The 22,545-nt window shown below is 45.8% G+C and overlaps 1 protein-coding gene and 1 pseudogene across 6 annotated transcripts in view; one reads left to right on the forward strand and one right to left on the reverse strand.

Annotated features, from left to right (window-relative positions):
* Positions 1 to 22,545, forward strand: part of fndc3a (fibronectin type III domain containing 3A) — a 244,190-nt gene that overhangs the window by 87,889 nt on the left and 133,756 nt on the right. The window lies entirely within an intron of this gene.
* Positions 16,832 to 16,940, reverse strand: LOC137374759 (U2 spliceosomal RNA; annotated as a pseudogene).

Raw genomic sequence — 22,545 nt, forward strand, 5'->3', positions numbered from 1 at the left:
CCGACAGAACCACATCCGACCCCAAGCCTGACCCAGCCCGAGTCCTTCCATTTTTTCCGGCGCCCGACCCGACCCAACCATCAGTTAACCTACCTTCCGTTTTTCACTTTGTTGCTGATCTGCACAAGCTTAAAATAACTGTAACAAAACCACCTTTCTAGTCCAAAAATTAAATTAACAGTGGAGCCAGTTACCTGAGGTTGTGATAGAGCGTGTCCAATCTGGCCTGATCCGAGCCCGAATGCCGGACCCAGAAGTGCAACCCAACCTGAACCCGACACATGTCGTCGAGTTTCATCAGGTTTGGGTCGGGTAGCCGGCCTTTAGATCATACCTCCTGTATTCACGTCTAAATCATTAATGTACACTACAAACAGCAAGGGTCCCAGCACCGATCCCTGCAGTACACCACTGGTCAGAGGCTTCCACCCGCAAAAACAACCCTCGACCATCACCCTCTGCCTCCTGCCCCTAAGCCAACTTTGGATCCAATTTGCCAAATTGCCCTGGATCCCATGGGCTCTTACCTTCTTAACCAATCTCCCATGCGGGACCTTATCAAAAGCCTTACTGAGGTCCATGTACTATAACTGCTTTACCCTCATCTACACATCCAGTCACCTCCTCGAAAAATTCAATCAAGTTTGTTAGACATGATCCCCCCCGACAAAACCATGCTGACTATCCCTGATTAATCCCTGTCTCTCCAAGTGGAGATTAATCCTGTCCCTCAGAATTTTTTCCAATAGTTTCCCTACCACTGATGTGAGACTCACTGGCCTGTAATTACCTGGTTTATCCCTGCTACCCTTCTTGAATAATGGTACCACATTCGCTGTCCTCTGGTACCTCTCCTGTGGCCAGAGAGAATTTGAAAATTTGTGTAAGAGCTCCTGCTATCTCCTCCCTTGCCTCACATAACAGCCTGGGATACATCTCATCTGGGCCTTTCCATAATTCCATAATTATGTTAAAACTAACTGAATTATGATCACTACCACCAAAATGCTCTCCCACTGCCACTCCTTACACCTGCCCATCTTCATTTCCGAAAATTAAGTCTAAAACTGCGCCCTCTCTTGTTGGACTTGCTACATACTGGGCAAAAATGTTCTTCTGGATGCACTTCAAGAATTCTGTTCCCTCAATTCCTTTCACACCAAAACTAACCTAGTTAATATTGGGATAATTAAAATCCCCTACTATTATTGCCCTATTGTTCTTGCACTTCTCAGAGATTTGCCTACATATCCGCTTTTCTATCTCTCTCTGACTGTTTGGGGGCCTATTGTACACTCCCAGCAGTGTGATTGCTCCTTTTTTTGTTCCTTCACTCAATCCATATGGCCTCATTTGATGAACCTTCCAACATATTATCCCTCCTCACAGCTGTAATAGTTTGCTTGACCAAAATTGCCACTACCTCTCCTTTCTTATCCCCCTCTCTATTGCATGTGAAAACCCTGTAACCAGGAATGTTGAGCTGCCATTCCTGTCCCTCCTTAAGCCATGTTTCTGTAATAGCTATGATATCATACTGTCACGTGTCTATCTGTGCCCTCAGCTCATCTGCTTTATTTGTTGTACTCATTGCATTGAAATAGATACCCTTGAGCACTGCCAAACTCTTTTTTTATTTTCTAGCCCTCGTTTCCTCTGTCTTCCAGATTCATCCATTAATTTTCTGCCTTCCATTTTAATTTCTGATTTTGTCCCAGCTGAGTCTACCCTCAGGTCCCCATCCCTCTGCCAAGCTAGTTTAAACCCTCCCCAACAGCACTAGCAAAACGTCCTCATGGAATAAATTATAAATTATCGAGTTTGATTGAAACTCAGTTTGGCAATAGAATGCAGTGGGTGAAGATTAAAAGGTTACATTCGAATTTGGAGCAGGAGAAGGCCACAAATGGCTGAGCATGAATGGTGAAATAACATGAAATTTGCATCTGATATTACGCTGTAGGAGTTTTGTAAAAGAGATTGGCAATGTTCATAAGGATGTGAACCAATTAAGCCACTAGACTAAGGGATATAGGTGGATTTCAGTGCAATGGTGTGACAGAATATATGAAGTTAAGACCAAGTGTAGTATTCAGATCCAGCAGGATTTTAGAAGGTGCAGAATTAATAGAGCAAGGTGACGGAATTGGGAGGAGAGAGGAGGAAGAGATGGAAAGGAGGACAGGGAGAGTGAGTGGGGAAGGAGAATGAAAAGGGGCATTGGGGTGTGACCAAAGGTGAGGGTGGATGGGGACTTGAAAACTTATAGCAGGGAAATGTTAGAAACTGCAAGGAACTAGTAGTTCCAGTGCAGATATTAGATATAAGCCGTTTGTGTTGCTGTCTAACCATTGCTCTTCATTGCTGCTGTTGCAGTATGAATTGCATTAATAATATAACATTTAAAGTTACTGGAGGAAGAAGACACTTTCACCAGCTCCCCAAAGTATTTCACTATGAGAAGACAAAGTATAATTTCTGGCCATCAGTTTGGGCTGTATTAATCCCAGATTCTAGAAGTGAAAAGGCAGTTCCTAATCCACTGCATCACCCAGTCCCTTCAACTGAGTTTTTTAAAATATAAATTCTTGTGTTACAACCAGGCACCTTTAAATTCCTACCAACTGAGAAGCACTGATAATCCTATTTATGTCTATCTTGTGCACAACCTGGCTTATCCTCTGTCGTGTAGATTTCTCTGTCTCTCACTCAGTCATTGAAGTTCTGTTTGGAAAGAAACCAAGAACATTTCAAGATCACACATCAGCCTCCACTTCAAAAATACTCAATGGAATATATTCATTGTTTTGATGTCTAAGTCAATTTCTCAATGTCTGGAAAGGAATTAAGAAAATTTTAGCATTACAGCTCAGTTCTTTCTTAGGAAGTTAGTGATGCCCAATTCCAAAAAAGAAAACTGCATGTTGATCAGGCGACTCGGTTTCAAAGAGAGTTCCACAGACATAAAGAGTAGTGTATGACTGAGCTTGCTATTAGTATTCCATGTAGACTATGAGGAATAGTGAGGGGCAGCTGAAACAGCTGTGGTATTGGCAAATCTGGATAAGTGGTAACATCTCGTGCTGATTTGGTCACTGGCTTTTGGGGTCTTGGGACTAATAGCCTTGCTGCATTCCTCCAATGTTGTAAAGGTTGAATTGGCATTTAGGCCTTGCATATTTAGTCCATTTAGTTCTGTTGAAGTCTGCACGGAATGTCCTCAAGGCCCTATGGGAAAAGGAGATGGTGGATCCTGTTGAATGGTTCCCAGAGCAGACTGCCAAAGTCATTTGGCAGAATGTCTCATCACCAGAACTTTCAAACAAGCACCAAGACATAGCTTGGCTGGGGGTGAGAAGGGCCCTCCCTGTCAGATCCTTCCTGCACACCAGGGGTCTCACCCCCACCGCATGCTGCCCTCGAGGTGGTATGTGGTGGGGAAGAGACTGTTGCCCACCTCATTCTGGAATGTGCCTTTGCAAAGCAGGTGTGGAAAGAGATGCAGTGGTCTTTGTCGAAGTTCATCCCCAGCAGCTCTGTAACAGGAGTCTGTGCTCTACAGGCTGTTCCCAGGGGACACACACCGAGATAAACATCAACAGCTGCTGAAGGACCATCAATTCGGTGAAAGATGCTCATTGATCTGCTAGAAACTTGCTGGTCTTTCAGTGCAAAGAGTTGTCCATGACCGAGTGTTGCAGATTGGCACATTCCAAGGTCCAGGACTATGTGCTGAGGGACACATTAAAGCTTGGGGCAGCGCCGTAAAGGCTCATTGGGGGAAGACCACTGTGTAAGGTCCTCCCGCCATAGTGAACTGAGGGGCTGGACCCATGGGAAACCCCTCGGGCTGTATACACCATATATGGGTTTGCTGTAAAATGTACATGGCATGTAAAATGGAATGGAAGAGTTGTGACTCACTCCTGTATTGAAGAAAACTGATTTCCTTTGCACTTTCTGAAATGTCAACTTGGTGCTGTTTTGAACTATTTGTAATGTATTTTTTACAGATTTTTATGAATAAAGTATATTTTTGAAAGAAAAATGGGAAATAAGGACAAACCAAAATGTCCCTGCTTCTGAAGCTTCATCTAATGGTAGAAGTGTGTGAGTGAGAGACAATCATAACAAAATTAATACATTATTGAAAATATAAACTCCTAGTCCAGATGGATTTCATCCCTGTATATTAAGAGATGTTAGGGCAGAGAGGCAGTATAAGATGTATATAAAAGATGATAACAAAGGGGAATACTGCCAGAGGACTGGCAGACAGCTAATGTTATTCCTGTATTTAAAAAGAGAGACAGAACAAGTCCAGGGAACTATAGACCTGTTAGCTTAACATCGGTGATCGGTTACATACTAGAATTTATCCAAAGATATAATAGAACTACATCTAAAAACTGAAAATATAAGAATAAGTAGTCAGCATGGATTTCAAAGAGAGAGTCATACTTCACCATCCTTATTGAATTAGTTGAAGAAGTAACAGGTAGAGTAGATGAGGGTGATGCAGTAAATGTGTAACATATTTGGATTTTCAAAAGGCTTTTGCTGTTAGTAGACTCATGGCTAAGGTGAAATATGGAAGACAGTATGTGGAATCAGTACAAGGAGCAGAATGGATAGCAAGCTGGGTATAAAACACAAAACAGAGTCGGGGTTTGGACTCTGGAATCGAAAGTACGTTTTCACAATTTGCGGATGATATCAAATTGGAGGGTATAGTTAATATTGAGAAAAAGTGCAACAAAACAAGACGACACTAATAAACTTGCAGAATGAGCATGCAGTTGGCAAACTAACTTCAATATAGTTAAGTGTGAGGTGGTGCATTTTGGTAGGAAGAAAAAGGAGGCTGCATACTGGTTGGGTAATAATGTAGGCCATATGGCCCTTCAAGCCCAGTCCAACCTTCAATGTTCATGGCTGATCTTCCACCTCAACTCTACTTTCCTGCCCCATCTCCATATCCTTTGATTCCCTTAGAGTCCAAAAATGTATCGCTCTCAGCCTTGAATATACTTAATGACTGAACTTCTACAACCCTCTGGGGTAGAGAATTCCAAAGATTCCCAGCCCTCTAAGTGAAAACATTACTCATCTCAGTCCTAAATGGTTGATCACTATTTCTATACTCTCTGGCCAGGGAAAACATCTGCTCAGCTTCTACTCTGTCAAGCCCTCTCGTATGTTTCAATGAGATCATCTCTCATTCTTCTAAAGATCAGCGTGGCTAGGCCCATTCTACTCGATCTGTTCTCATAGAACAACTTCTCATCACAGGGATCAATCTACTGAACCGTTGTTGCACCCAGTTATTCCTACTCTTTATTTTCTGTCTTTTATCCGATCCTCTATTCATGCTAATATATTATCTCCAACCCTTATGCATGCATGTGCAACAACCTTTTGTATGGCACCTTATCGAATACCTTTTGAAAATCCAAATATACTACATTCATTAGTTCCCCTTTATTTATGCTGCTAATTGCATCTCCATAAAAATTCTAAGATTTGTCAAACACGATGTTCCTTTCATAAAACCATGTGGACTCTGCCTAATATTGCGATTTTCTAAGTACTCTGTTACCACTTCCTTAATAATAGATTCCAGCATTTTCCCAACAACTGATGTCCGGCTAACTGGCCTGTAGTTCCCTGTTATATCTCTCCCTCCTTTCTTGAGGAGTGGTGTTACATTTGCTACTTTCCAATCCACTGCGACCATTTCAGAATCTAGAGAATTTTGGAAGATCACAACCAGTGCATCCAGTATCTCTGCAGCAACTTTTATTTAGAACCCGAGGAGGTAGGCTGTCAGGTCTAGTGGATTTGTCGGCTTTGAGTCCTATTAATTTCTCCAGTACTTTTTCTTTACTCATACTAAATGCTTTAAGTTCCTCGCTCATATTGGACCCTTGGTTCCCCACAATTTCTAGCATGTTTTTGTGTCTTCTACTGTGAAGACATACAAACTATTTATTTAAGGTCTCTGCCATTGCCTTATTCTCTACTATAAGTTCTCCTATTCTCAGCCTCTAAGGGACCCATGTTTATTTTTGCTACTCCCTTTTAACAAACTTGTAGAAGCTCTTGCAATTTGTTTTATTTTTCTTGCTAGTTTCCTCATTCTATTTTCTCCCTCCATCAATTTTTCCATATCAATCCATACTTTGCTGTTTTCTCTCAATCCTCAGACTTATTAATCATATTAACAATATTATAAGCCTCTTCATATAATCTAATACTACTCTTAACCTCTTTAGTTAGCCATGGATGGATCACGTTTCCCATGTATTGTTTATTTCACAGTGGAATATAGATTTGTTGAGAATTATGAAATATTTCTTTAAATGTTTGCCATTGCTTATCCACTGTCATACTTTTTAATCTAATTTCCCAAACTACCTTAGCCAACTTGCCCCACATACCAATGTAATTGGCTTTATTTAAGTTTAATACTCTGGTTTCGGACTTAGATACGTCACTCTTGAACTCAATGTAAAATTCTATTCTCATGATCACTCTTCCCAGAGGATTCCTTACTATGAGATTACTAATTAACCCTGTCTCATTACACAAGCAGGGTCTAAAATAGCCTCCTCCCTGGTTAGTTCCATCACACATTGTTATAGGAACCTGGTTTGAATGCATTCCATGAACTTGTTCTACAGACTACTTTTGTCTAGTCTATAAGAAAATTAAAGTCCCTCACAATTATTGCATTGCCTTTGTTACATACTCCTTATTTCTTGATTAATACTCTGTCCAACAGTATAGCTGCTGTTAGGGGCCTGCAGACTACTCCCATCAGTGTTTTCTGCCCCTTGTCATTTTTCATCTCCACCCATACTGATTCTACTTCCTGCTCTTCCAAGCCACTACTGTCCTTATGTCATCCTTTATTACCAGTGTTAACCCCCTCCTTTTCCAATTTGTATGTCTTCTAGAAACGCCAAGTACCCTGGAATATTTAGTTCCCAACTTTGGTCACCAGACAACTATGTCTCTGTAATGGCAAATAGATCAAACCCATTTATCTCTATTTGTGGCATTAATTTGTCTATTGTGTAAAGAATGCTTTGTGCATACAGATAAAGCGCCTTTAATTTTAAGATTAAGATTTAAGAGTTATGCTGATAGGATTAAATGAAGAAGAGTTTTCTTCTTAGAAAGAAGTTTGACAATATTTTGTATATAATGCACTGGGTTTTATGGCGATATTAGTGTAACAAGTGGTTGCCCATCAGTTTCTACCTAGCATAATTTAGATATGACTACCAAACCAAGGAGCTGATTGTCTGTGACTGCACAGAGTTCGATAACTTATAGTGTAGGTGAGGGTGAGCTTCATTCATTCTTTTCCAACACACTTACTAATTTGCTCTTTTCAAAGCTGGAGGTACACTCTATTTGGCCTATTCTTTCTTTTTCTGGTCAAAGACTAGTTTCTGCTCATCTTTTAGAAAGTGAGTTAACCATTTCCTAGATGGTATCATTGTTAAAAGGAACATCATTTTTGGTCTTGCTTTCCTAAGGGACACTGCAAAAATATTGTGATTAAATGAATATGTTCTATCCTGACCTTTTGGTTATGTTGTCAGGAAGTTATTTTCCTTTATTATTGAGGGGTCCTCTGTGCCAAAAATGTATTTTAGTCTACGAAGCTCAAACATCAACAACTATCAGCAAGACTCGATGTATTTTGACATATTAATAACCTCCTGCTGGCAGCCTTCCGTCTTGCGAGATATGGTTTGCACCTTTGTGGTGTACTTGCTGCAGCTGAAGGCAGTGGGCTGAGAAGGTGCAGTATTCACTGTCCTCTGTTTTCCTTGGCCCTCTTCTCAGCCAGCTGAGAGGTAATATGAACAAAATGGTACAATTTTAATGGGAGTGCATGCATTTAAATCTTGGAAGGTGGCAGGACAAGTTGAGAAGGCTAGAGGAATAGTGTGCAAAAGCAAGGAAGTTTTATTGAACCCTAATAGACCAGTTCAGGCCTGGCCTATGTTTTATAGTGTTTAATTCTGGGCACCACACTTTAGGAATGATGTCAGGGCCTTAGAGAAGGTGCAGAAGCTATTTACTAGAATGGTACCAGAGATCAGGGACTTCAGTTATGTGGAAAAACTAGAGAAGCCGGGGTTGTTCTCAGAGCAGAGAAGGTTAAAAGGTGATTTGACAGAGGTGCTCAAAATCATGAATGGTTTTGATAGAGTAAATAAGGAGAAACCATTGTCTGTGGCAGTAGGGTCGGTAACCAGAGGAAGCAAATTTGAGATGATTATTAAAAGAACCAGTGGCGACATGAAACTTTTTAAAAAAATGTTGTCATGATCTGGAATGCACTGCCTGAAAGAGTTATGGAAAAAGATTCAGTCGCAATATTCAAAAGAAAATTGGATAAATACCTGAAAGGAAAAAAATTACAAGGCTATGAGGAAAGAGCAGGGGGTGGGATTAATTGAATGGCTCTACCAAAGAGCCGGCAAAGACACGATGGACTGAATGGCCTCCTGTGCTGTATGAATCTGACTTTTTTTTTATTCGTTCATGGGATGTGGTTGTCGCCGATAAGGCCAGCATTTATTGCCCATCCCTAATTGCCCTTGAGAAGGTGGTGGTGAGCTGTCTTCTTGAACCGCTGCAGTCCTTGGAATGTAGATACGCCAACAGTGCTGTTAGGAATGGAGTTCCAGGATTTTGACCCAGCGACAGTGAAGGAACGGTGATTATAGTTCCAAGTCAGGATGGTGTGTGGCTTGGAGGGGAACTTGCAGGTGGTCGTGTTCCCATGCATCCCATGAGCAATAAGACTTAAGATTTCTTTTTCCCCTTATTACTGCACCATAAACTTGTATGCTTGATGTATATTAATGACCTAGACTTGCGTCTAATGGGCACAATTTCAAACTTTGTGGATGACACAAAACTTGGAAATATTGTGAACTGTGAGGAGGATAGTGATAAACCTCTAGAGGACAGGCTGGTGGATTGGGCAGACAAGTGGCAGATGAAATTTAATGCAGAAAAGTGTGAAGTGATTCATTTTGGTAGGAAGAATGAGGAGAGGCAATATAAAATAAAGGGTACAATTCTAAAAGGGGGTGTAGGAGCAGAGGGTCTTGGGGTTATATGCACACAAATCATTAAAGGTTGCAGGGCAGGTTGTGAAAGTGATTAATAAAGCATATGGGATCCTGGGCTTTATAATTAGGGGCATAGAGTACAAAAGCAAGGAAGTTATGTTAAACTTGTATAGAACACTGGTTTGGCCTCAACTGGAGTATTGTGTCCAGTTCTGGGCATTACATTTTCGGAAGGATGTTAAGGCATTAGAGAGTGTTTACAGGGATGAGGAACTTCAGTTACATGGCTAGGTTGGAGAAGCTGGGTCTCCTCTTGGAGAAGGGAAGATTAAGAGGAGATTTGATAGAGGTGCTCAAAATCATGAGGGATCTGTACAGAATAGATAGGGGGAAACTGTTCCCATTGGCCGAAGGATCCAGAACCAGAGGACACCAATTTAAGGTGATCAGCAAAGCATGCAACAATGTCATGAGGAGAAAACACTTTTGTACTGTGAGTGGTTAAGGTCTGGAATGCATTGCCTGAGAGTTGGTGGAGGCAGATTAATTTGAGGCCTTCAAAGGAGAACTGGATAATTATCTGAAAAGAAAATATTTGCAAGGAAAAGGCGAGTTGCTCTTGCAGAGAGCCAACATTGACACAATGGGCCGAATGGCCTCCTTCTGTGCTGTAACTATTCTATGATTCTTTAGTCATATTCTTGGATATTTGTCTAAAATGGGCACTCTCCTATTTAATGTTGAAAGAAGTAATAAAAATTTGCTATGCTGCAAATGAGAGATGGTGGAAATGAAGGTTAAGTGGGATAGAAATTTTGAGCTTCAGCTCCCAGTTCAAGATTTTCCCAAGTTAGGAAAATTTTTTTACGTTGCTTTGTTAAAGTTGTTCAGATATTAGTTGTATTATCAAGATGAATACTTTGCTTTATTTGTCATCTTCCTTTTAGGGAAGACAATATTTTTAGATTTAAATTTCTGCAAAATATAAGTAAAACTCACCATGATGTAGTTTCTTTACTAACAAAGTTTCATGTGTATCTGAATATTTGAGTTTGTTTATATTGATACTATAGATAGCAAAAAATGTAAACTATGCTGAGGTCCGTCACTCCTAGGTTATCTATTTGAGTCATCACATGCTTTTCCACACACAACAAAGATGAATTATTAGCATTGTTATAGTCCTGCATTGTTCAACATATGTGTTACTGAGCATTGCTTGAAATAGGACATTTCCTCAGAAAACAGCTCTAATCATTTAAATTAGGTGAATGAATGCAAATGTCTAATTCACAAATATTCAAAGGTTTTTTTGATTGAGAGTTTAGAACACATGTATTTCTTAAGACCAGTGGTATTCTCTGCAATGAAATGAAAAGCTGATTTGCATATCAAAACAACTAAGCATTTCTTTTTTGGCTTAGACTTTTATTCCTTGTTGAGTCACAAATGGTAATTAGGTAACTGCTAACTTAATTATTTTTTATTCCCCGGCACTATCACATTTGAGATTCCCTTGTTGAGCAATATTTTTTCAGCTGTTATGTATGTACAAAGATCCTTAACTCCTCGATTACAGTAATGTTGACACACTTTTTGTGGAACTGTACAAGTACTTTATTGTTCTGATGTTTGTGCATGACTTCTGAGAAACAGAGTAAAGTTCCGATCTGTTGTAGAATCTATGTTTTGCAAAGATGAGTTTCATGTATTGACAGAAATTAGGTGAAAATGACTATTAATAAATGATAAGCTGAAGTATTTATTGCTCACCTAATGGGACATTCATAATCTAAAGTCCAATGAGATTGTGGCCTCAAAACTCGGTTGCTTAGCACCCATATTTTCAATGCTGTGTCTGCCATTTAGGATTCAAAATGGCATCCATGCCGCAAATGCACACTTCTGGCGCAGTTTGCGCCAGACACTATTTTGGGTAGGTTGTTAGCTTAGCGCTAGGAGTATGCAGAGTAGGCAGATTGTGACATCAATCAGCATGTAACTGATTTGACTCGAGCAGTGCTATTTTCAAGCTGAAAGCTCCAGCTGACTCCCTGTCTTAACCTCGAACATATATTCAGCAGCAGGAAGGACCCTCCACCAGCACTATTTAAAGGGATCATCGACTATTTTCAGGTTATTTGCTGATTGATTTCTGGTGGCTGTTACTGAGTTTGTCCAAGTGTTTGGAGGTTTGTACTGCTACTTAAAGTTGGTAAAGTCTGTAGGGAGTGATGTGGCATGTGATGAAGACCTTTGCTCTCACTTCAAGGGCTCTGTTCAGACCACTTGCTCCCAGTCATGGGTGCTGTAGTTTCTATCCATGGCCTGCAGCATGTTCGAGAGTAAAAAGAGGCGACACAGAGGAGGACAAACTCTTGAAGAGGGAGGAGAGGGGCAAGGGCTTTCAGCAGGAGGCCAAATCCACCCAAGTTTTCAAAGAGCAATTCTTCTATCCCAAACTCAACAAGGAACAGTGTGCGCAGCATCTCCATTTCACAAAGGATTTTTTTAAATTTCCAAAATATACTTTATTCATAAAAATCTGTAAAAAATACATTACCAAACAGTTTCAAACAGCACCAAGTCAAAAAAGACAAACAGTGCAAAGGAGGTCAGTTTCCTTCATTACAATCATGAGTTGCCTCACAACCCTTCCTTTTCATTTGTCATTCCATATACATTTTTACATTTTACAGCACCCAAAATTTTCCCAATACAGTTCGCGGGGTTTCCCATGGATCCAGCCCCTCAGTTCAGCTTGATGGGGGGACCTTACACAGTGGTCTTTCCCCATTGAGCCTTTGCTGCGGCTGCCCCAAGCTTTAGTGCGTCCCTCAGCACGTGGTGCTGGACCATGGAATGTGCCAGTCTGCAACATTCGGTCGTGGACAACTCTTTGCGCTGGAAGACCAGCAAGTTTCGGGCAGACCAAAGGGAGTCTTTCACCGAATTGATAGTCCCCCAGCAGCAGTTGATGTTTATCTCGGTGTGCGTCCCTGGGAACAGCCCGTAGAGCACAGACTCCTGTGTTACAGAGCTGCTTGGGATGAACCTTGACAAAAACCACTGCATCTCTTTCCACACCTGCTTTGCAAAGATACATTCCAGGAGGAGGTGGGCAACCGTCTCTTCCCCACCACAGCCACCGCGGGGGCATTACGCGGAGGGGGCGAGACTTCAGGCGTGCAGGAAGGATCTGACGGGGAGGGCCCTTCTCACCACCAGCCAAGCTACGTCTTGGTGCTTGTTTGAAGGTTCTGGTGATGAGGCATTCCGCCAAATGACTTTGACGGTCTGCTCGGGGAACCATCCGACAGGATCCACCGTTTCCTTTTCCCGTAGGGCCTTGAGGACATTCCGTGCAGACCACTGCCTGATGGACCGGTGGTCAAAGGTGTTTTCCCGCAGAAACTGCTCCACGAAGGATAGGTGGTACGGCACCGCCCAACTGCACGGAGCGTTCCGCGGCAATGTGACCAGGCCCATCCTTCGCAACACCGGGGACAGATAGAACCTCAGCACGTAGTGACACTTGGAGTTTGCGTACTGGGGATCTACACACAGCTTGATGCAGCCGCACACGAAGGTGGTCATCAGGATGAGGGCCACGTTGGGTACATTTTTCCCGCCCTTGTCCAGAGATTTGAATATCGTGTCCCTCCAGACCCGGTCCATTTTGGATCCCCAGACGAAGCGGAAAATGGCTCGGGTGACTGCCACGGCGCAGGAGTGGGGTATGGGCCAGACCTGCGCCATGTACAGCAACAACGTGAGCGCCTCGCACCTGATGACCAGGTTCTTACCCACAATGGAGAGAGATCGCTGCCCCCACATGCCCAACTTTTGTCGTACCTTGGCTACTCGCTCCTCCCATGTTTTGGTGCACGCCCTGGCCCTTCCGAACCATATCCCCAGCACCTTCAGGTAGTCTGACCTGACGGTGAAGGGGACAAAGGATCGGTCAGCCCAGTTGCCAAAGAACATGGCCTCGCTCTTGCCGTGGTTAACTTTGGCTCCCGAGGCCAGTTCGAACTGGTCGCAGATGCTCATCAGTCTGCGCACGGACAGCGGATCCGAGCAGAAAACGGCGATGTCATCCATGTACAGGGAGGTTTTGACCTGAGTGCCTCCGCTGCCTGGGATTGTCACCCCTCTTATGCTCGCATCCTTCCTAATAGACTCAGCAAAGGGTTCAATACAGCAAACAAACAAGACCGGGGACAGAGGGCAGCCCTGTCTGACTCCAGATTTGATCGGGAAACTTTCCGATTCCCACCCGTTGATTGAGACTGCGCTACTGATGTTTGTGTAGAGCAGTTGGATCCAATTGCAGATTCCCTCCCCAAACCCCATTTTGGAAAGCACGTCCATCATGTAGGTGTGCGATATCCTGTCAAAAGCCTTCTCCTGGTCCAGGCTGATGAGGCAGGTGTCCACCCTCCTGTCCCGTACGTAGGCGATCGTATCCCTGAGTAGCGCGAGACTATCAGAGATCTTCCTGCCGGGTACAGTACAGGTCTGATCGGGGTGAATCACCAACTCCAGAGCAGACTTGACTCGACTGGCTATGACTTTGGACAGAATCTTGTAGTCAACATTAAGCAGTGAGATGGGCCGCCAATTTCTGATTTCTGCCCTCTCCCCCTTCTGCTTGTAAATGAGGGTGATGATGCCTTTTCTCATGGATTCTGACATGCTGCCGGCCAGGAGCATACTCTCGTATACTTCCAGCAGGTCCGGGCCGACCCAGTCCCACAGGGCCGAGTACAACTCGACCGGTAAGCTGTCGCTCCCGGGAGTTTTACTCGTCTCGAAAGACTCGACGGCCTTTGTCAGCTCGTCCAGAATTAGCGGCTTGTCCAGTCTCTCCCTCCTGCTGTCATCTAAGACCTCTGTGATAGATGACAGGAAAGACTGGGAGGCTCTGCTGTCTGTGGGCCTCGCGTCATACAGCCCAGCATAAAAGGATTTGCTGATCCTTAGTATGTCGGACTGCGAAGACGTTACCGAGCCATCTTCTTCCTTCAGGCTGCTGATAACAGAGCTCTCTCTGTGTACCTTTTGGAAGAAGTAACGCGAGCACGTCTCATCCTGCTCGATGGAGCGGACTCTGGACCTGAAGATGATCTTGGAGGCCTCCTTGGCAAAGAGCGAGGCCTGCTGGCTCTTCACCTCTTGGAGGTCCTCCTTGACCTCGACCCCCATTGACTGCAACCGGAGTAGATTTTGCATAATTTTCTGGAGTCGGGACAGTTCCCTCTGTCTCTCTCTCGCCTTCTGAACACCTTTGTGGATGAAGAACCTCTTGATGTTCTCCTTAATCGCTTCCCACCAGTGAACTGGAGACTCAAAGAGGGGTTTCACGGTCCTCCAACCATTGTAATCCCTTTTGAGTTCCTCAACGTTCTCTGGGGTCAGCAGTGTTGCATTGAGCTTCCACGTCCCTCTGCCAACCCGCTGGTCGTCCTGTAAGTGACAGTCGGCCAGTAAGAGGCAGTGGTCGGAGAAGAACACCGGCTTGACGTCGGTGGATCCGACCGTGACAGCACGGGACACAAACAGGAAGTCAATCCTGGAACGGGCAGACCCGTCCGATCTTGACCATGTGTATCTGCGCTGCGCTCCGTCTGCAGGTTTGCTGAAGACGTCGTGCAGTTTGGCATCCTTAACTGTTTCTACTAGGAATCTGGACGTAGCGTCCAGTTTGCTGTCGTCACTGCCGGATCGTCCAGCCGCATCGATGATGCAGTTGAAGTCACCGCCTAGGATGACCGGCCTGGACGTCGCCAGCAGCAGTGGGAGCTGCTGGAAGACGGTCAGCCGCTCGCTGCGTTGTACCGGGGCGTACACGTTGATCAACCGGAGCGGAGCGTTGTTGTACATCACGTCTGCTACGAGGAGGCGGCCGCCCACCACCTCCTTAACTTCGGAGATGGTGAAGTTACCTCCCCGCAGCAGAATACCCAGGCCGGAGGAACGGCAGTCATTACCCCCCGACCATATCGATGGCCCGTGGGACCACCATCGCGACCACTGCCTGTAGGTGCTGAGGTGTGGTATTCCACACTCCTGCAGAAACAGTAGGTCAGCTTTGACCTTGGCAAGGTAATCCAAGGTTGAAACACATCGCGTAGTAGATTTAATGCTACGCACATTAATGGAAGCAATTCTTACACCCATTTTTTACCAAAAATTAGTTGTTGCTTCCCATACCATTTGTCCTCGCTAGTCCCAGTCCTTCCCCTTCGGGATGTTCCTGCATACCCATCGTATGCGCAAGCAGTTTCACGTTGGTTGGGCTCAGAAACCCCTCCTGATTTTTCATGCAGGGTTTGTGCCGCTCAGGTGACATCGGGGGGGTCTTGTAGGCAGAGAGGATTGGGTTGTCCTCAGCTGCTTCCATCTCTTCCTCCTCGAAAACATCACAGCTCCCGGTCTCCCGGAGCTCAGGTGCGCCAGACGTGTCTTTGCTGCCGGTGTCCCGGAGCTGAGATGCGTTGGCCACGTCATTACGTGTGGGGCATTGGGGTTGGGGCACGCCAGGCCCATCACAGCTTCCAGTGCCCGGGGGCTGGGATGCTTTATCATCCATCTCGGAGTTCTGCCGCCTCTTTTGAAGGGGCTGTCGTTCCAGCATTTCCCCGTCCAGTGAAGAGGAGTTGTTGCAGTCTGATTCAGAAGAGAGCCTCCTCTTGCCACTGGTTTGGGTGGTGGCTTTGGGATGCTTTTTCTTTGTGGTTTTCCTCTGGACCACTTGCCGCTGACCTGTTTGTCCATCTGCTGCCTCCTCCTCCATTGATTCTGTCTGTGGAGGAGGGGTTTCCGGGCGCTGGGTAGGTGCTGGGTCGTTGGTTTCCGCTGCCTCCCCTTCCTTCTCAGGTTGAAGTTCCTCACTGCGGAGAAGGTTGCTGGTCTCCTTTCGAACAGCGGACGCCTTCGTCGAACCTTCTCCCGGCCTTTCCTTGGACCTTGCCGCCTGAGCGTAGTTGAGGCAACGTTTGGGGCAGGTCTTGTAGAGATGGCCTGCCGCACCGCACAAGTTGCAACACTTAGTCTGCTTACAGTCCTTGGTCTGATGGCCTTCCTCCTTGCAGTTCTTGCAAACAACCGTGCTGCAGTTGGCTGCCATGTGACCAGATTTGCCACAGGTGCGGCAAACTCTGGGCTGCCCAGCGTAGACCAAGAAGCCTCGACTTCCCCCGATAGCGAAGCTGGAGGGAGGGTGGATGATGGCTCCACTGGGATCTACCTTCAAGGTCACCTTGACCTGCCGCTTGCTGGTCCAGATCCCAAAGGGGTCCTTGACATCAGTGCTGCTGCCGGCCACCTCGACGTACCTGGCGAGAAAGGTGAGTACATCCACCACCGGAACATGGGGGTTGTAGAGGTGAATTGTCACCACCCGGTCCCGTTGTGAGGGAAGCGTGAAGAGCGGCTCCGCTGTGAGGATCGACAGTGGCGCCCGGTCCCCTTTCTCCTTGAACGCCTTCAGGAACTTGATGCATCCCGCCACGTTCCGGAACGTCACGTCGAAGTATCCACTGCTGGGGAAATCCTGCAGGCAGAAGACGTCCGTCGCTTGAAATCCGCAGCAATCGAAGAGAATTTTCTTGATGAAGAAGGTGCGATCGACCGGTGCATCTCCTTCCTTGTCCTTCACGACCACCCGAACGGTGTTGCACACTCCCTGGCCCGAAGCTCGAAAATTGGTTATAGCCATTTTACTCAAAGCTTCCCCAGGATCAAAAGGCAATGATCATGGTCTCTTCTCAATCAAATAAGCACTGATAAGAACAGATACTACACTTGATCTTAGCCAAAAGGCCGAGAGCCTTAGTCAAAAGGCCAAAAAGCACATCCTAAGGATTTTTTTTTTTTATTTCCAAAGTATACTTTATTCATAAAAATCTGTAAAAATTACATTGCCAAACAGTTTCCAAACAGCACCAAAAAATACAAACATTGCAAGGGAGATCAGTTTCCTTCAATACTGTCATGTGTTTCTTCCCAACCCTTCCGTTTCACAATTGTCATGTCAATTACAGTTTTACATTTACAGCAATTGAGAATATTAAGGATTTTTTTTTTTTTTTTATTTCCAAAATATACTTTATTCATAAAAATCTGTAAAAATTACATTGCCAAACAGTTTCCAAACAGCACGAAAAAATACAAACATTGCAAAAGAGATCAGTTTCTTTCAATAATGTCATGAGTTTCTTCCCAACCCTTCCGTTTCACAATTGTCATGTCAATTACAGTTTTACATTTACAGCAATTGAGAATATTAACGATACAGTTCGAGGGGCTTCCCATGGTTCCAGCCCCTCAGTCCAGCTTGGTGGGGGAACCTTACACTGTGGTCTTTCCCCATTGAGCCTTTGCTGCGGCTGCCCCAAGCTTTAGTGCGTCCCTCAGCACGTAGTCCTGGACCTTGGAATGTGCCAGTCTGCAACATTCGGTGGTGGACAACTCTTTGCGCTGGAAGACCAGCAAGTTTCGGGCAGACCAAAGGGCGTCTTTCACCGAATTGATAGTCCTCCAGCAGCAGTTGATGTTTGTCTCGGTGTGCGTCCCTGGGAACAGCCCGTAGAGCACAGACTCCTGTGTTACAGAGCTGCTTGGGATGAACCTTGACAAAAACCACTGCATCTCTTTCCACACCTGCTTTGCAAAGGCACATTCCAGGAGGAGGTGGGCGACCGTCTCTTCCCCACCACAGCCAACGCGGGGGCACTGTGCGGAGGGGGCGAGACTTTGGGTGTGCATGAAGGACCTGACGGGGAGGGCCCTTCTCACCACCAGCCAAGCTACGTCTTGGTGCTTGTTTGAAAGTTCTGGTGATGAGGCATTCCGCCAAATGACTTTGACAGTCTGCTCGGGGAACCATCCGACAGGATCCACCGTTTCCTTTTCCCGTAGGGCCTTGAGGACATTCCGTGCAGACCACTGCCTGATGGACCGGTGGTCAAAGGTGTTTTTCCGCAGAAACTGCTCCACGAAGGATAGGTGGTACGGCGCCGCCCAACTGCACGGTGCGTTCCGCGGCAATGTGACCAGGCCCATCCTTCGCAACACCGGGGACAGATAGAACCTCAGCACGTAGTGACACTTGGAGTTTGCGTACTGGGGATCTACACATAGCTTGATGCAGCCGCACACGAAGGTGGTCATCAGGATGAGGGCCACGTTGGGTACATTTTTCCCGCCCATGTCCAGAGATTTGAACATCGTGTCCCTCCGGACCCGGTCCATTTTAGATCCCCAGACGAAGCGGAAAATGGCTCGGGTGACTGCCACGGCGCAGGAGTGGGGTATGGGCCAGACCTGCGCCACGTAGAGCAACAACGTGAGCGCCTCGCACCTGATGACCAGGTTCTTACCCACAATGGAGAGAGATCGCTGCCCCCACATGCCCAACTTTTGTCGTACCTTGGCTACTCGCTCCTCCCATGTTTTGGTGCACGCCCCGGCACTTCCGAACCATATCCCCAGCACCTTCAGGTAATCTGACCTGACGGTGAAGGGGACAAAGGATCGGTCAGCCCAGTTCCCAAAGAACATGGCCTCGCTCTTGCCGTGGTTAACTTTGGCTCCCGAGGCCAGTTCGAACTGGTCGCAGATGCTCATCAGTCTGCGCACGGACAGCGGATCCGAGCAGAAGACGGCGACGTCATCCATGTACAGAATATTAAGGATGTTTTTTTTTTTTTTTTTTATTTCCAAAATATACTTTATTCATAAAAATCTGTAAAAATTACATTGCCAAACAGTTTCCAAACAGCACGAAAAAATACAAACATTGCAAAAGAGATCAGTTTCTTTCAATAATGTCATGAGTTTCTTCCCAACCCTTCCGTTTCACAATTGTCATGTCAATTACAGTTTTACATTTACAGCAATTGAGAATATTAACGATACAGTTCGAGGGGCTTCCCATGGTTCCAGCCCCTCAGTCCAGCTTGGTGGGGGAACCTTACACTGTGGTCTTTCCCCATTGAGCCTTTGCTGCGGCTGCCCCAAGCTTTAGTGCGTCCCTCAGCACGTAGTCCTGGACCTTGGAATGTGCCAGTCTGCAACATTCGGTGGTGGACAACTCTTTGCGCTGGAAGACCAGCAAGTTTCGGGCAGACCAAAGGGCGTCTTTCACCGAATTGATAGTCCTCCAGCAGCAGTTGATGTTTGTCTCGGTGTGCGTCCCTGGGAACAGCCCGTAGAGCACAGACTCCTGTGTTACAGAGTTGCTTGGGATGAACCTTGACAAAAACCACTGCATCTCTTTCCACACCTGCTTTGCAAAGGCACATTCCAGGAGGAGGTGGGCGACCGTCTCTTCCCCACCACAGCCAACGCGGGGGCACTGTGCGGAGGGGGCGAGACTTCGGGTGTGCATGAAGGACCTGACGGGGAGGGCCCTTCTCACCACCAGCCAAGCTACGTCTTGGTGCTTGTTTGAAAGTTCTGGTGATGAGGCATTCCGCCAAATGACTTTGACGGTCTGCTCGGGGAACCATCCGACAGGATCCACCGTTTCCTTTTCCCGTAGGGCCTTGAGGACATTCCGTGCAGACCACTGCCTGATGGACCGGTGGTCAAAGGTGTTTTTCCGCAGAAACTGCTCCACGAAGGATAGGTGGTACGGCGCCGCCCAACTGCACGGTGCGTTCCGCGGCAATGTGACCAGGCCCATCCTTCGCAACACCGGGGACAGATAGAACCTCAGCACGTAGTGACACTTGGAGTTTGCGTACTGGGGATCTACACATAGCTTGATGCAGCCGCACACGAAGGTGGTCATCAGGATGAGGGCCACGTTGGGTACATTTTTCCCGCCCATGTCCAGAGATTTGAACATCGTGTCCCTCCGGACCCGGTCCATTTTAGATCCCCAGACGAAGCGGAAAATGGCTCGGGTGACTGCCACGGCGCAGGAGTGGGGTATGGGCCAGACCTGCGCCACGTAGAGCAACAACGTGAGCGCCTCGCACCTGATGACCAGGTTCTTACCCACAATGGAGAGAGATCGCTGCCCCCACATGCCCAACTTTTGTCGTACCTTGGCTACTCGCTCCTCCCATGTTTTGGTGCACGCCCCGGCACTTCCGAACCATATCCCCAGCACCTTCAGGTAATCTGACCTGACGGTGAAGGGGACAAAGGATCGGTCAGCCCAGTTCCCAAAGAACATGGCCTCGCTCTTGCCGTGGTTAACTTTGGCTCCCGAGGCCAGTTCGAACTGGTCGCAGATGCTCATCAGTCTGCGCACGGACAGCGGATCCGAGCAGAAGACGGCGACGTCATCCATGTACAGGGAGGTTTTGACCTGAGTGCCTCCACTGCCTGGGATTGTCACCCCTCTTATGCTCGCATCCTTCCTAATAGACTCAGCAAAGGGTTCAATACAGCAAACAAACAAGACCGGGGAAAGAGGACAGCCCTGTCTGACTCCAGATTTGATCGGGAAACTTTCAGATTCCCACCCGTTGATTGACACTGCGCTACTGATGTTTGTGTAGAGCAGTTGGATCCAATTGCAGATTCCCTCCCCAAACCCCATTTTGGAAAGCACGTCCATCATGTAGGTGTGCGATATCCTGTCAAAAGCCTTCTCCTGGTCCAGGCTGATGAGGCAGGTGTCCACCCTCCTGTCCCGTACGTAGGCGATCGTATCCCTGAGTAGCGCGAGGCTATCAGAGATCTTCCTGCCGGGTACAGTACAGGTCTGATCGGGGTGAATCACCAGCTCCAGAGCAGACTTGACTCAGAATATTAAGGATGTGCTCACTGAAATCTTCTACCTGCTGCAGGCAGACTTGCAGACTCAGAACAGAGCAAGGATGGCATTGTCAATGGCTGTTAAGGTGATTGTGGCCAAAGTTGCATGCTACCTGCATTGGAATCAGTGGGCATGGGTTAACTACGCATTACTATTCTCGCACCTGCTTACTGGTCTTATCAAATTTCATGGCCTAAAACTCAGCCTGTATACTTCATTTAAAAATGTGTTATGCATCCAGGAAGTAAAAATTGAATGCTCACTTCGGAGTACTTAGCAGAGACCTACTGCAATGTATTGGGCTCTGGGTGAGATCCTTCTGCTCTGGTCACTGATGGCTGCCACTTTTAAAGTTAGTATCAAATCCAAATGAACTATAGCCATGATTACCCACTTGAACTGTTCTCCACATAGTTCGATTTTTCAGGAGTGTGAATTTGCTCCAAACATGGCAAAAGTCTTATTCAGTGGATGGCTTCCCCCCACCACTCCACCTCATAATGATGTCTAAGATTAGTTCCAAGTGCAAAGATGTTCCAGGCCGACCAACAAGGATGGCTTCAGTATCAGGTCAACTTGAGAATATTGTGTAGACGGAGCCTTCTCAGGTGTTATCCCAACAAGATACACTGCCAAGTCCACTTGTACACCTGGGGCAGACACATTGATGTTTTCACTCCATACTGCCTCCTTCAGTGCTGATCACAAACGTACTCAATCTCATTTAGCCCAATGATGACCCAACACTGGTTTTAAGTGAGTGACTGACCCATCAAAACCTTTTGTTAACACTTCGATAGTTTTTCATCTCAGTTGGTACTGTTGAAAGTAGGCACCATAGGTTCGGCACAGTCATCAAATTACTTTGAATAAAAAAATAAGACAAAAGGCCCTTAACACTAATTTCCTTCAGCAATACCGCTCTTGCCGAACAAAGAAAAATACTGCCTCTCGCCTCTTGTGTGTGTTTCCAAGACTTTCTGACAATTGTTACGACCAAGGTGGGAGGAGTGCACTGTTTATTCTAGTCCCACTTCTCCACAGGTCACAACATATATTAAAAATTTTCCCACTTACTGATAGTCAATCATATAATCTATTTTTTCCCAGAATAGAACACAGTAACCAGGTTTTTTTAATGAACAACAAAATTATTGGTTTATTATAAAATAAGTCTTAACTAGCAGTGAAGTAAAGCATAAACACACAGATTGAAATTTTAAAGTCCCCTTTTTACCTTGGCCCCTCACGCTCACACACACACACACACACACATACATACACTGGTTAACCGGAAAAAGAAAAGGGATTTTAAAAATTCAGAGCTCTGTTACAGACAAAAAACACGGGCTGAATACTTGCTCATTCATGAAGAAAACAGCCGATGAGATATATTGTGTTCCAAAACTGCCATACGGTCTAACTTTCAAGTACACGTCGACGAGTCACTGACATCTTTTAAAACAGTTCTTTTTGGGTGGCGTTGAGAAGTAATTTAGCAGGCTTTTCTTCAAAGACAGGAGACGAGATGAATTGACACAGTGGACTTCTCAGGGTCTTTTAGAGAGTTGCTGGAAAGCGAGCTGGGTGGTGGTCTTCGCTCCTTCCTTGACACTTCAGCAGGAGCTAACTTTATCTCACTCCTGAAGATAAAACACACTGACA

Source organism: Heterodontus francisci, chromosome 10 (assembly GCF_036365525.1).
Source record: "Heterodontus francisci isolate sHetFra1 chromosome 10, sHetFra1.hap1, whole genome shotgun sequence".
Classification (NCBI taxonomy): Eukaryota; Metazoa; Chordata; class Chondrichthyes; order Heterodontiformes; family Heterodontidae; genus Heterodontus; species Heterodontus francisci.